We start from the raw sequence: 13955 nt of genomic DNA on the forward strand, positions 1-13955 counted from the left end.
TTTTCCTTTTATGATCCAGACCGTGTAAATAATTCTCCACAAAAGCCTCCTCTCTCACTAGCTACCGGAGCATCATAGAAATGTGGAAGCCCATTGAAGACCGAAGATACGGTTTTACGAAGCAGCCACTTCTTTGCCATCTGAGTCTGCAAAAATTGCAGTACTTGAGGCAACTCCGTAGTGGCTTTTTTATTTTCTTGTCTCCTCCATCTCCAGTCTTCAATGATCTCTCTCAACCTTGATGACCATTCATAAGGATTGACCTCATAATTAAAGGCTATACTGTTATTGGACTGGTATTGCATGTCGAGATGGGGCCATCCAACATAGACGCTGCACTTCATAGGAAATTCCCCTTGCTTTTTCATCCATTAAAGTAAAAAAATATAACTATCCAAAATTGAAATTTCAACCATTTTGAAAAGCTTTATAAATTATAAGACAACTAGACAATAACCAATGGCAGGGCCAAGGCTTAGACTATGAACGTTTTTATGGTGGATACCACTTTTTAATACAAGGATGAATCTTCTGATAGACTAGGAACTTGCCAAATATGTCATGATAAAAGGATTGGGCCCACCTTCAAATGGGCTCCAACCTGACAAATAACTAGATAAAACCAAAGTGAATAAATGCCCCACCATTACCCTTAGGTGTTCATTCGACCAACTTAAGAAACCCTATTAATGGTAACATAAATTGTCAGTAAGAATAAGAATTCCCAATTCCCCAAGACTAATGGAATGGCTAGCCTATTGCTAAGTTATCCGAAAAAAATAAATCTCATACGTAGCAGAATAAACCAATGAAATAGTTAAAAAGTTTGAAAAACAACTGGAAATTTGTAAGTGCATGAAGGACAGTCCAATACACTGGTCATACAACTGAAATAACCTTTGAAATTTTGCATGTGGTTGATCTGATGGATACCCTATTTATTTAATAAATCAGTCAAATTGGCTATATCAGTGTCCCCCATGTGGTTGAAATCAGAATTTTACTAATTTGACTGGCCAATCTATTTAAACACAATTATCTTTCAATATGCTAATAGAATGTATTTTACCATGTTGAGGTTCATAATAAATAATAAGAAAAGGGAAAAAAACAAATCCAACTATGCGGAAAACATTAGAGCCGTCAACAACTTATCCCATTTTCCACCACGTGGACTCATCATTTGATCATTTTAAGCATAACAGTCATGAAAAATCCCTTAAAAAAACCGCATGTCAAATTGGTGGTCCATTTCAACTATATAAGGCCTTAGCCCTTGTTATTTCAATGGTATTTGTTTTACAATAATTGATTGCTTCATACAATTTTGAAAGCTTTATTCTAACACGGCTATGCCAGATTGGGTTGATGATCAACTCATATTAGATAATTACATGAACAACACGTCTACAAAGTCCAAATGCCAATAGATACTCACATGAGCCAAAAGAACTAAAAAACCAAATCAGATCCTACAGTAAAGGTGTGATCTGATGTCCTCACTTTTTTCACTACATGACAATATTTGTTTGCCTCCAAATTTCATGAACATGAATCCACATCATCATCTAATCATTGAATAATTTTCAATCTAATATTACCACATGTCAAAATAAAACTGAAAAAAAAAATTCAAAACAATGTTTAAAAAAATAATGGGCAAACCTTTGAATTACAAGCATAAAACCTCATATATGGTAGGTCAAACAGTTAACTGAGGCCACCATATTCAACGTGTAACTTATCTCGAGATTTTAATCAATTCGATGGTTAGAAGCCAAAAAATAAAAAAAATTAAATAATAAGCAACTGAAAGTTTTGCAACCACCAAGGTCCTACCACCCCACCCCCTCCTCTCCCTTCTATGAGCTTTAAAATGGGAGCAGAGTTGTATGCACATCCCGTTAGGGGTATGTTAAATTGGCGGGTTGGGCACAGAAAGAACTTCAGCCCCCACCTCCACCCTTTCCACCCACAAGGACCATGGTACAAGGTGGATTCATCCCTTGACAAAGGAAAATTCAAAAATAACTTCGAAAACACAGCCCTTGTCACTCTATATCTTCTTTCATTACTAATAAGGAGCATAATACTTGGTAAATTAAAATTTTTTATCATGATCAATGTTCTTCAATTTAGCATGGTCGCAGCCTAATTGAGCCACATGGAAGCCTTCTATAACCAATTCAAACTATTAGATAGGTATCCCCCATTAACTGTATGCAAATTTATATTCATCAACCATATAACTCACTATGTATTGGATTTTCTATCTTGTTTTTTGAATTGTGCAACTGTCTTTCCAAAACTTTATCTTCCCAATGATTTATTTTGCCGCATTGTGGATGTTAGTTTTCTATGAAACCTAAGCCAAATAAAAAGATGATTAGGACCCATTAGTGCACCAATCTAGTTTCCAATTTAGCCAGTAAATGATAGCCAGCTATCCATCTTACCAACACATGCAGAACTTGCAACTCTGCCTTTTAGTGAAGTAGAATTATTTATTATGATAATGAGATGACTTATGTTGATTTAGCTATAGTGGGACCTTTTTTTTTTTCTTTTACTGAAATGGGCACAACATGGTTGGACCATTTGTTCATTTTGAATTTGCCTACTTCATTTCTCAGCGCAGATCCTGAACCTTTTTTAAATTCATTTGGAGAGTTATATTGCTACTACTGGTACTTGCTCGTGCATAGAAATGGAGACCCATTGTGTAGTCCTTGAGCTAGTGACAGCCACAGAATGTATAAGGAAATTGGGCGGCTACCATATATTAGTATATTTTGGGCCATGTAGACAAGCTTATCTTAATAGGCCACGATGAGATTTACTAGGCTGAAGGGACGAACACTACGAAACCTATTAGAAAACCAGAACCACAATGAACCAAAACTGAGAACATTAGGCAGAAAATTGCTACGGTCCACTGGAAGTCTAATAGATGGATTCTGTGCCTAAAATATCAAGGCAATCTGATATTATCAAGTGTGAACAGAAAATAGAAACTAAAGAAAACCAGAAATTATCAACTCATAAGAGTAGCAATAACTCACACTGTTGGTCAGATGCCTCTCAAATTATGGTTGAAGGTAAAGACAACACTCAGCCTTATCCCAACTTGGTGGTAGAGACAATATCAAAAAAGGAGGCCCATCCAACAGCTGTATTGGAAGGACCGAAGCATGAAATTCCTGCAACTAGAATGGCGCAAAACAGAAATCACAAGATAAGAAAAAATAAAGAAAACCTGCAAAAATGAGTAGTAGCAGCAGGAATAAATTAAGAATAAGAGACCGAGGAAAGTTTAGAAATCTCCCCAGTGGTAGGCCATGATAGAGTGAAGCTACTTGCTGGAACTGACAGAACAGTAAAAGAAAAGGAGAAGAAGAACCGCAAAAGCCTGCAGGAAAGGCATCACCACCAATCTCAATCCAAGTATTCACCACCTTGGAGTTGCTGCTGCTTCAACACAGTAGCCACCAACTTCACAACGAAGAAGACACAAAATGGTATCGCCCAAATCGATTGGGGTGTTCTACCGTTACACATATCTATAATAATGAAGGTTGGATTACAAAATGAGTAACTTTCTATAAGTGAGAGAGTACTAAATAGCATATACTCTAAAAGGAAGATCTTATTGCTATTACATAAAAAGGATGACTTAACTACTAAGAATCTATTACAAAATAGAAACTAGAATAAAAGGTAATCAATAGAAAAATATTCAGCATCTAGGAATGCTTTAATCACATTAGTCCAAACCACATTTACCACCCACTAAAGCTCCTGATAAAATAAAAACCGAGGACTCTTCCTCCACATAAAAGCATCCTCCAACTCCCCCATCACACATCTGCAGCAGCTCAAACCTATCAAAATGATTCCCAAATACACCCAACATGGAGAAAAAATCATCCACTGCACCAATGTACTTCAAGTGAGTAAGATGACAAATAAGGTTTCAAAATCCATATGGTGAGTTTACCAAAAAGAATTCCATATGGTGGTCATAATGACATCACTGAAGCCATGACCAGGTTGAAACTCTCATAAAAACTTTAAAGTCACTGAACAATATTTGGACTATGTGAAGTTCCTTTTGCCCACCCATCACAGAGAAAAGTATCAAGAAGGGAAAAAAAAAACCATGATGTTCAATAAGGGACTTGAAGGTGAGCTAATTTAATGAAACAAATTGCAGAAGGTAGTCGAAACACCTATAAGGCACAACAGTCATTGTTATCGGGTAAACACCAAAAGATTCTAATTCGGCCATTTTGAATACTGCAGCAGAATAGGATCTGATTACTTAGTATACCTGGACCACAGACAGTTAACGCTAACACAGAAAATACGAGTGGAACTAATCGGCAATCAAAATGAGAAACAAGACAATTATTGTCATCAATGACAAGAAACAGATGGGAAATAACATTAACATAATGATCCGTTCAGCCCTTCCAAACGTTGAAAGGGAGAAGATAGAATCTAAGAGTATGAATATACATAAAATTTCTGATTAAATGATCAATTCTTCTTCGGAGACACATTAATCAAATCAGGCTAAATGAATTCCAGACAATGAAACATCAATAGCACTCAAACTACGGATGATAGTATTCAATCCACGTCAACCTTTTCATGAATTCATAAGATATAAGCAAATAGTTTCTGACACTAGCATTTTTTGTCATATCAGTCTTCAGTAGAACACCCCAACAACGCCATTTAGTACAGCAGAAATTTGGCCCAAAGGTTATAGTTCCCAGGCTAAAAAGTAGGAATGTTTTCGGATGAACAGAAGACTCAACTATTTCGGACATTATTTCAGTTTGAGATACCACTGAATGGCAGGTCAACCCAAATGTAAAAATATATGTCAGGGAACCCCCAACTTGCAGGTTCCAAACAAGGTTTTAAGAATAGTGAATCAGATCAGTGAATCGGTCAATTCAGATCAGAATCAATCAGGTCGATTCTGCTCCCTTTTCAACCGATTCCGATCGATTCATATTGGAATTGACACTAACTGATTCGATTCCCAATTCCGTTTTTTGAAACCTTGGTTCCAATAAAGAAAAATCCACCGAAGTGCCACTAATGGACAACCTTGGACAGAATTATCTCACAATACGTGTTCATGTGGATGGGAGTAGGATATGAAATCTTGTTTACTCGATGTACATCAGCATATATTTTAATGAATGCCCACAAATTGTGATCCTTCACTGAAAGCAATATCTAGTCCGGCCTATAATCGCAGAAAGGTATTCCTACAGCCAAAAAAAAATTTGTGCAGAGAAGAAAACACAACACTTTAAAGACCCTCAACTAGTTTCCCTAGACAAGGTTGTAGCAGCTATAAAAACACATAAAAGCCCAAAACAGCACTTCATGAGGACCCATTTGTTTACCGGGTAAAAAGAGGTGGGAAAGGATATGTTCTGGGCCTCACCTGTAATGGGGTGAAGAAACAATACAGATGGAAAACAATCATTGGTAAGTTATTTAATGTCATGACGACCGTCATCTTTATAATTTTATAATGAAATAAGAACAATCCCTTCCTCGCAAAGTCTTACCGAAACAAGTAGGACACTGTTGCAGGATGGGGCGGAATAAATCCATGACATCATGTCACCCGACAAAGTCATATAATGCCACGCATGTTGTCTCCTTACTTTCCCATCCCATGCAAACGAACAAGTGAGTCTTTTGAAAATTTATGCAGTGTTTGTTTGATGAAAAATAATGTGATGAGAGAAAAGGGGTGGAATAATAGATGTATTTCCCATAAAATTCCAGAAGACCCACCACTTGTTTGTTTGTATAGGACAGAAAAGTAAGTAAACAACATTTGGTTCATTAAAAGCAAGTTAGCTTTTTTCTGCTTATGTAGCTACAAATTTTCCCACCCTAGCCTTCTCAAAAGTCTCAGGGCCTGTTTGTTTAGAAGGGTTTCGATGGGGTGGGATTACGGTACGGATTTTTCCAACCCGTGTAAAAATGTAACGTTTAATTGAGTGGGGTAGTAAAATGTCCAAAGAACCTTGGGAAACAAGTTTTCCCTGTCTGCTGATGTGGCCTTCAACCCCCCCCCCTTTCCTACCAAATTGGTGGGACTTTGTGGGGCGGTAATGTTCATTGTTCAACGACTCTCTCTCTCTCATTTCATTTGGACTAAAACCACTCACGCTATCTAAGCCTCAGTTTTCCATCAGATCTCGTTGACTTTTCCAAAAGCTCTTCGCTGGAGCTTGAAAACACCGACTGATGATTCGAAGGCGACGATGCTACATCACCACCACCATCCGGAGATATATCATTAACCGATACAGATCCCAAAGGAACGACAACAGAACCACCGCTCGGTTGTGATTGTGAATTGTATCCAAAATGGGTTCAATGGTTTTAAAAATAAAAAAATATTATCGTGAAGTACCATTGATGATTTTGAAGATCGACCTCCTTTCCCTATCTCATCCGAAAGAATTACCGGTGAGCAGACGTGGAAGACTGAGACTCAGTAACTCAGATCGGAGAGAAGAGAATGGGTACTATTGATTATCTCTGTAGATTTCTTCAGATTATCTCTTTTGTTAACGTCTAAGCCTCTCTCTCTCTCTCTCCTCCCAACCCCTACCCAACCAAATATGATGGGTGGGATGCTACAGTTACTTCACCACATCTTTACTTCTCTGTCTTTCACCCCACTAACAAGTAAGTCCCATACTAACTACAATCCCACCCCCAACTCCCCTCTAAACAAACAGGTCCTTATTTTTTTTGTAGGATTCTGAGAAAGTGATTGGGTCTCACACATTTCCCTAACTCCCTTGGTTTACCATCCTTTACTTTTCTGTTCTCTAACTCCATACGATCCCACCCCTTTTTATCCGCTAACCTTTTCTTTAAGTGCCTGTTTGTTTGCAGGAGAAAAGGGGTGGGACAATACGTGCATTTCCCATAAAACCCTAAAATCGATGATTGTTTGGTTGCTTTTCCCTAGTAAACCAGCAGAACAAGGTATCCAATAGTTAATGCCCCTATTGGTTGAGCTGACAGGCTAACTCTCCTACCCACCTCAAAAGTAAATCGGTGGGACTTTGTGAAATTTACAAGTCTCTCTCTCTCTCCCTTCTCCGATAATCATCGACGTGCAAAGCTCACACTCAACAGCCCCTAAGCCATGCATCTCCCAACCACTACGCATCCCATGTGCTCCTAGCGGCTGTCGGAGATGCGACTATTGTTCCTGTCACTAATAGCACCCCACGATGCCTCCCACAAAAACCTGCATATATAAGTTCTAAATAAGTCTTCAAAACTAGCGAAAACAGAATATTAAAACTAAAGAATTAATTTTGGATTAAGACTGGGCCTGATCATTGTTCAGAGCATTATGATTTGAGTGATCAAAAGCAGCGATTGCCCTTATAGGTTGATCCTTGAAGAACACTTGTCTGGCCTGCAAGTTGATCAGCAATTTTGTATAACAGAAAGAGTGTGGGAATCAATCACCAAATAGGGCTTTCCTTCGTGAGGCTGAAGATTTCATTCTTTTGTGGAGTTGGACGAGGTGAGCAGAAGCGCTGCCTCAGTAGCGCTTTCAGTGGAACCATGATTAGTTGAAGCAGCAAATGCAAGTGAAGAAACGGAAAAGGAGAGGAAAAAAAAAAGTAGAAGTGGGACCCACAAATTCTCAATTTTCCCATTTTTCCCCTTCCCTTTTCTGTTCCCTCACCCCATCATACGTGGGCCCACCAACTTCACTTTCCCACCCCTTGTTATCTTCTAAGAAAATAAGGCCTAACAAATAAAAAGAGGTGGGGTAGTAAAATTTGTGAGACCTATGTGTAATGGAGTTAGAGAACAGGAAAGAGAATGAAATGAAACAATGGTAAGACTGGCTCCTACACGACTCCCTTTTTCACAAAATCCTACCCGAAAAGGTGGGACTTTGGAGAATGGTGGTATAGACACCAAATTTTGCCCAGGCCCCACTATCCATTTTCAACTCACCGAAGGGGATATTCTAAAAAATATAATAATTAATAAAAATAAAACAAAATAAATGAGGAAGTCTCTACTTCATTCAGCCAAAAGAGAGGGGGGGACCACATAAAAAAAGGAATGAGAAAGTTCACGTTGGAAAAGGAGAGTGAGGGAGAGGGGGACCACCTGTAGGTAAAACAAAAACAAAAACAAAAAAAAAAGGACTCGCGTTGGAAAGGGAGAGGGGGAGAGAGAAAAAAGAGAAGACACCGAGAAGGGGAGAAGCATCTCAGTTTAGCAAGGGAGGAGAAAGAGAAGAAGTAGAGGAGAGGAAGGAGGCCCTGGTGTAGGCACCAAATTTTGGCCCATCCCACACCAAAAAAAATAAAAATAAAAAATATTCTAACCCCCCACACCAAAAAATAAAAAAAATGGGACCCACTCCCAATCCTACGTAGGAGAGTGGGAAAGAGAGAAATGAGGGAGAAGAGAGAGGGGCCCACTAAAAAAATATAAAAAGAATAAAAAAAAAGGGACCTACTCCCTCTCAACCATTCACGTAAGAGAGAGTGAAACAAAAATAAAGCCAAAAAGCAAAGTAAAAATACATAAAAGAGAGAGAGAAAGAGAGAAAGAGAGAAGGAGAGAGAGAGAGGTCTCTCATGTTGGAATGAAGAAAAGAAAAGAAAGAAAAATAAAAATAAAAAAGAAAGAAAAGAGGGAAAGAGCACTCACATAGGAAAGGAAGTGGGAAAGACAATGAGTGAGAATGAGAGAGAAAAAGAAAGAAAGAGAGTTAGAAAGGAGGGGTAAAAGAGAAATTTCAGATGGTAGGGCTTCTTCTCTTTAGGGATTTGGCTGAATGAGAAAAATGGAAAAAGAATGGGAGGCCATTAGAAGCTTCAAGAAGATTTTTCAGTTATAATTGAACCAAGTAGACTACAATTCAAGATCTCCCCTAACCATTTGCATAAGGATGGAGTCTCCACTTTGGAGGAAGAGGATGGAAGCTAGAGATGAGTATAAAAGAAGATCTTCTCTAGTTCAAGGAGTTTTTCCATTTCTGGGGAGAGAGGAGAAAACGAAGGGAAAGACAAGAAAAAAGAGTTGCGAGGAGAGCTGAAAGACAAAAACGAGGTTTAAAGAGAGTTTGGGAGGATTTTTGGTAGAGGGGGTTTTATTTTGGGGATTTTGGATCTCAGCAAAGGGATTCTCAGATCTGAGGGAATTCTCTCTCTAAACTGGTTTTCTCTCAATCCCCCTCTAAATATCGTTCTCCCTCCAAAAACCCCTACCAAAACACTTCTCAGATCTGAGAATCCCTTTGTTGAGATCCAAAATCCCCAAAATAAAATCCTCTCTACCAAAAATCCTCAGCAAACTCGTTTTCCTCTCTCAATTCTCCCCTCGACTCTCTTTTTCTTCTCCTTCCCTTCGTTTTCTCCTCTCCCCAAAAAACAAAAAACTCCCTGAACTAGAGAAGATCTTTCATACTCACCTCTAGCTTCTAACATCTTCCCCTCAGGTGGACTCTTCATCCTTATGCAAACAGTTAGGGGCGACATTGAATTGTTGCCTACTTGGTTCAGTTGTAACTGAAAAATCCTTTTGAAGCTTCCAGTGACCTCTCCTTTTTCTTTCATTTCTCTTTCAGCCAAACCCCCAAAGAGAATAAGCCTTACTATGTGAACCCTCCTTTCTAACTCTCTTTCTCTCTTTCTTTCTCTCTTTTCTTCTCTCTCCTTCTCACTCCTTTTCCAACGTGAAAGGCCCTTTACCCTTTTCTTTTCTTTTCTTATTATTATTTTTTTCTTTTCTTTCTTTTTTTTTCTCTCTCATTCACCCTCTTTCTCCAATGTATTTTCCCACTTACCTTTTTCATTATTTCTTTTTTTTTTTTCTCTCATTTCTAAGGTGAGAGTCCCAACCCTCCTGTTTATTATATTTTTTTTGCTTTTGTTTTTCTTTCACTCACTTTCTTTCTCCTCTCTCTCCTCTCTTCTTTCTCTCTCTCCTCTCTCTCAAGTGGTTGGTTAAGAGGGAGTGGGTCCCATCCCCTTCTTTATTTTTTTATTTAATTTTTAACGGGCCCCCATCTCGTCTCTATCCTACGTGGGATTGGGAGTGGGTCCCACTTTTGCATCATCTTTTATTTTCATTTTTTTTGCGGGGCGGGGCAAAAATTTGGTGCCTACACCTGGTCGTTACAAAGGCTGTAACCGCCTACCGATCCACGGCCATGTCATCAAGAATGGGTGAAATGAATATTAATGTAAGAATTTGATTGCCCAATCTACTTTTAATTTTAAAGGGCTTAAACTCCAGCTTTGAGTGAATATTGATGTAAGAATTTGATTGCCCAATCTACTTGGTCGTTGAATCTCTTTACATTGATTCTCTTAAATTTGAACTTAAATTATCCTAGTTGGGTTTTGATTTTATAGTCCTATTTGGATTCAGGTTTCGACTTTCACTTTGACCCATTTTGAGTTTGATATCAGAAATGTCACTTAGGTTTTTGGTTTGTTTTATTGTTAGTAGGATTTAAATAGAAATGAGTGGCAGTAATTTGGTCAGATTTAATCAAGCCCAGTCCTAGTCTTGGTTTAACAGTGGGCTGAATTCTCCATTTGGCCCCATTGATGGTTTTGTCTTCAAAAAAGTTCACTTCCATTTCCCAAAAAAAAAAAAAAATCTTATTGTCCAAACAATGTATTTCAGATTTATAACCTCCTTCCTCTCCTCTGCTTCTTCTCTTTCTCCTTCCTTGCTGAACTGAGATGCTAATCCCCTTCTCTGTGTCTTCTTCTCTTTTTCTCTCTCTCTCTCCTTCCCTCTCCCTTTCCAACGTGAGTCCTTTCGTTAGTTTACTTTTTTTTTTTTTTTTACCTACTAGTGGTCCCCCTAGGGCAGATTAAGCAATCTATATAAAAATCATAATCAATTTTGATGAATCTTAAGCAAGAAATACAGAACCAAAATTAATTTGATAAATCTCATGACAGATTAAGAAATCAAGTTCAGATTAAACAAACATTGCATCCTAGGGAATCAATTTGGAGTTAAAAATTTTTACCTACAAACCACACAATTTATCAAATCAAATTAAAGATTTAAACACAATATTCATTAATTAGCTAGGTATGACAATCAAATTCAGAAATTAGAAAGGTAATCAAGATCTTTGAGTCAAATGAGAACTTACCCTGAGTTTATACGCCTGAGAAGAGAGAAAGAAAGATCTCAGAGTGATAATCGATGGTCGCTCCACCAGATGAGGCGATTCAGAGTGAGTTCTTCATGCAATGAAAGCCTAGAACTCAAATTCCTCACCAAAACTTCCTCTCTGTGAAATTTCCCAGCCAGCCTCTTCTTCTTAAGAATCATTTCCCCCTTTCTCTCAGCTGTTCATCACTCTTGCTCTACCTCTTAAAATCAAAGAGCTGAACCCCTCCATCGTCCTCCTCTCCTCCCTGTAACCCCAAAATTGCAGAACAAGACATAATTTCTTGAGAGAAAATCCCAAAGCCCAAAAAAACTTCTCACAGAACGAAAATCCTCTCCATAAACTAAACCCTCTCTCCCTTCTAAAATGAAATTGTTGAACTCTGAAACCCCCTAAATGAAAAATGAGAATCCCCTCTCAGAGAAGGAGAAACCCTCTTTTATATACAACTTCAGCCTCTCAAGGAGTTGCCCAAGCATCGTCATTTCATCCATTTTTTATGACGTGGCCGTGGATCAGTAGGCGATTACAGGTGGGGTAGGATAAATGACTTGCCACATCAGCAAACAAGAACCCTTAATTCATGCATGTTGTCTTTTCAGTTTCCCACCCCAAGCAAACAAACAATTGCATGTTTTGGAAAACTATGGAAAAGACATCCATTATCCCACCCCTTTTTCCACGCCCCATTATTTTTCGACCCGTTTGTTTAGCAGGTAAAACTGGAGTGAAAAAAAAAAATGGTCGAATAAGTTTGGTGTTTTCCATAAAATTTCAAAATCCCACTTGTTTGTTTACAAGGGTGGGTAAGGAAACAGAATTTATTAACTAAAGGACTGTCTCCAATCTACCTTCCTCAAAAATCCTTCCTTAAAAATACTACCAAAACAGTAGGACTTTGTGGGGACGAGAAGGATTGAAGAAGTGGGAACTCGATAATATCTTTTCCCCATCCTTTATATAGTTTGCATTCCCCTGCTTTACTGTTTCTTCACCCCATGACAATTGGGGCTCACGTAATATACTTTCTCACCCCTTTTCACCCTCTAAACAAACAGAGGCACCTCAAACAAACAGGCACTTATTGTGTCAAATCAGAAAAATTAATAAATTCAGGATTTTTTTAAGCTCAAATTTTCAAAATATATTGACAAGTTATTGCTTGCAAGTTATTCCAATCTCCCCTGCAATTCAAAAAATGGTAAAACCTGCAGATCCTATGAACCAAATTCTTCATGCAAGATTCAAAAAAAGAAGCAATATCGAAGAGATCAGGCTTAAGCAAAAAATAAATAATAAGCAAATTATTCCAAAAAATAAAACAAATCAACATGCAGCTCAACCTTGTAACAGGGAAATCAGATCTGAAACTAAAACCAACCATTCAAAAGCACAGACTAGGAAAAAATTTAGTTAACCAAACTTACCATTCACCTGCTTTCATAATAATCATTCAACGCCCAGTGATATCTCGACTGATTCAAACCAAACCAGTCGGCCAAATACTCATCCAAGCTCGAATGCGCTGCTACAAAAACATAAGAGCCCTAAAAAAATTATCAAAACTAAAAATGACAACAATCCAAGTATTAAAACCACAAACAAAACCTACAATCACAGAAAGATACCACTTTGAAATTAAGCGACAGCATTTCAGAAGAGTCCAAACACAGACGACCGAATTCGTCGATGCAGGCTTCTCGAACTACTGTGGAGGAGGCTGAACCAGATAAGGCGGAGCAACAACCTTCATCCGAGACTCAATCGTCGTTGAAGACTCCGAGATTGGAATAACCAAAGCAGCTGAGATCTTGGAACCAAATGTAGTAGGAAAGAATACGAATTAGATTCCCGATCTTAAAGTCTACATAAATAACAAAAAGAAGCAGCAGCAGTAGCAATAACAGTAACAGAGCGGATGGGGCCACGATGGTAGGAAGCTTTGCGGAGGGAGCCGCAAAGAGCAACGACATTGATGTCTGGTACACCTGAAGTTGCCATCTCCTCTCTCTCTCTAACAGTGATTCCTCGTTGTCTCTCTGGGCACACATGAAATGGGAGATGACTTCGCGCTTCGGATGCCGCTGAACAGATACGAAGAAAGGAGGAAGAATAGAGAACAAGAGAGAGGAGGAACGAAGAAGAGGGAAATGGCGTTGAGGGTTTTCGCAACTCTGGTCTCGCAGAGACGAAGAAGAAAGAAAAGGGTAAAAAGGAAGCAACGGTTTTGACCCGAAATCCATAAACGAGAGACCCAAACCTTCTCTTTCATTGACCGCCGTTGGATCCGTTCAAGCCACGTTTCACCATATGAAAACCTCTCCGCCGGTCTCCGCCACAGATCGTCTCCACAGACGATTTTTTCCCACTCCACAGTGACCCTTTAGCTGGCCCGGCTTCTGGATTTCTTTGACTCGACTCGGGCGATTCTCCCGAGTCAGAGCCTGATATTTTAATAATTCGATGAAAATTATAAGGCCCAATGGCATGAGTTGTAAACTGTTTATAAAAGTTTTCTTTTCTTTTTTTCTTTTGAAATTTACAAAAGACCTTGTACCATGTCAAAATGCTTATAATTTTCTGGGAGCCAAAATTTTGAAAAAAGATCTTGTACATTCCTCATTTTTATAAGAAAATTTTTAATAAATCTATTCCGTTAGAATAAAATCGTTAAGTGGTGAAGTCAACAGTCTACTATTATCTAAATGGCCAAACCACCTTG

The 13955-nt window shown here is 38.5% G+C and overlaps 1 long non-coding RNA gene across 1 annotated transcript; it reads right to left on the minus strand.

Moving 5' to 3' along the window:
• Positions 1-1190: 1190 nt before the first annotated feature.
• LOC122068273 lies at positions 1191-13578 on the minus strand. Its single transcript, XR_006137024.1, has 4 exons — positions 12862-13578; positions 12661-12761; positions 11213-11480; positions 1191-3560 (listed from the first exon to the last, which is right to left on the minus strand). It is a non-coding gene; the product is annotated as an uncharacterized LOC122068273 (long non-coding RNA).
• Positions 13579-13955: the final 377 nt, after the last annotated feature.

This window comes from Macadamia integrifolia, unplaced genomic scaffold, assembly GCF_013358625.1.
Source record: "Macadamia integrifolia cultivar HAES 741 unplaced genomic scaffold, SCU_Mint_v3 scaffold367, whole genome shotgun sequence".
NCBI classification, from domain to species: domain Eukaryota; kingdom Viridiplantae; phylum Streptophyta; class Magnoliopsida; order Proteales; family Proteaceae; genus Macadamia; species Macadamia integrifolia.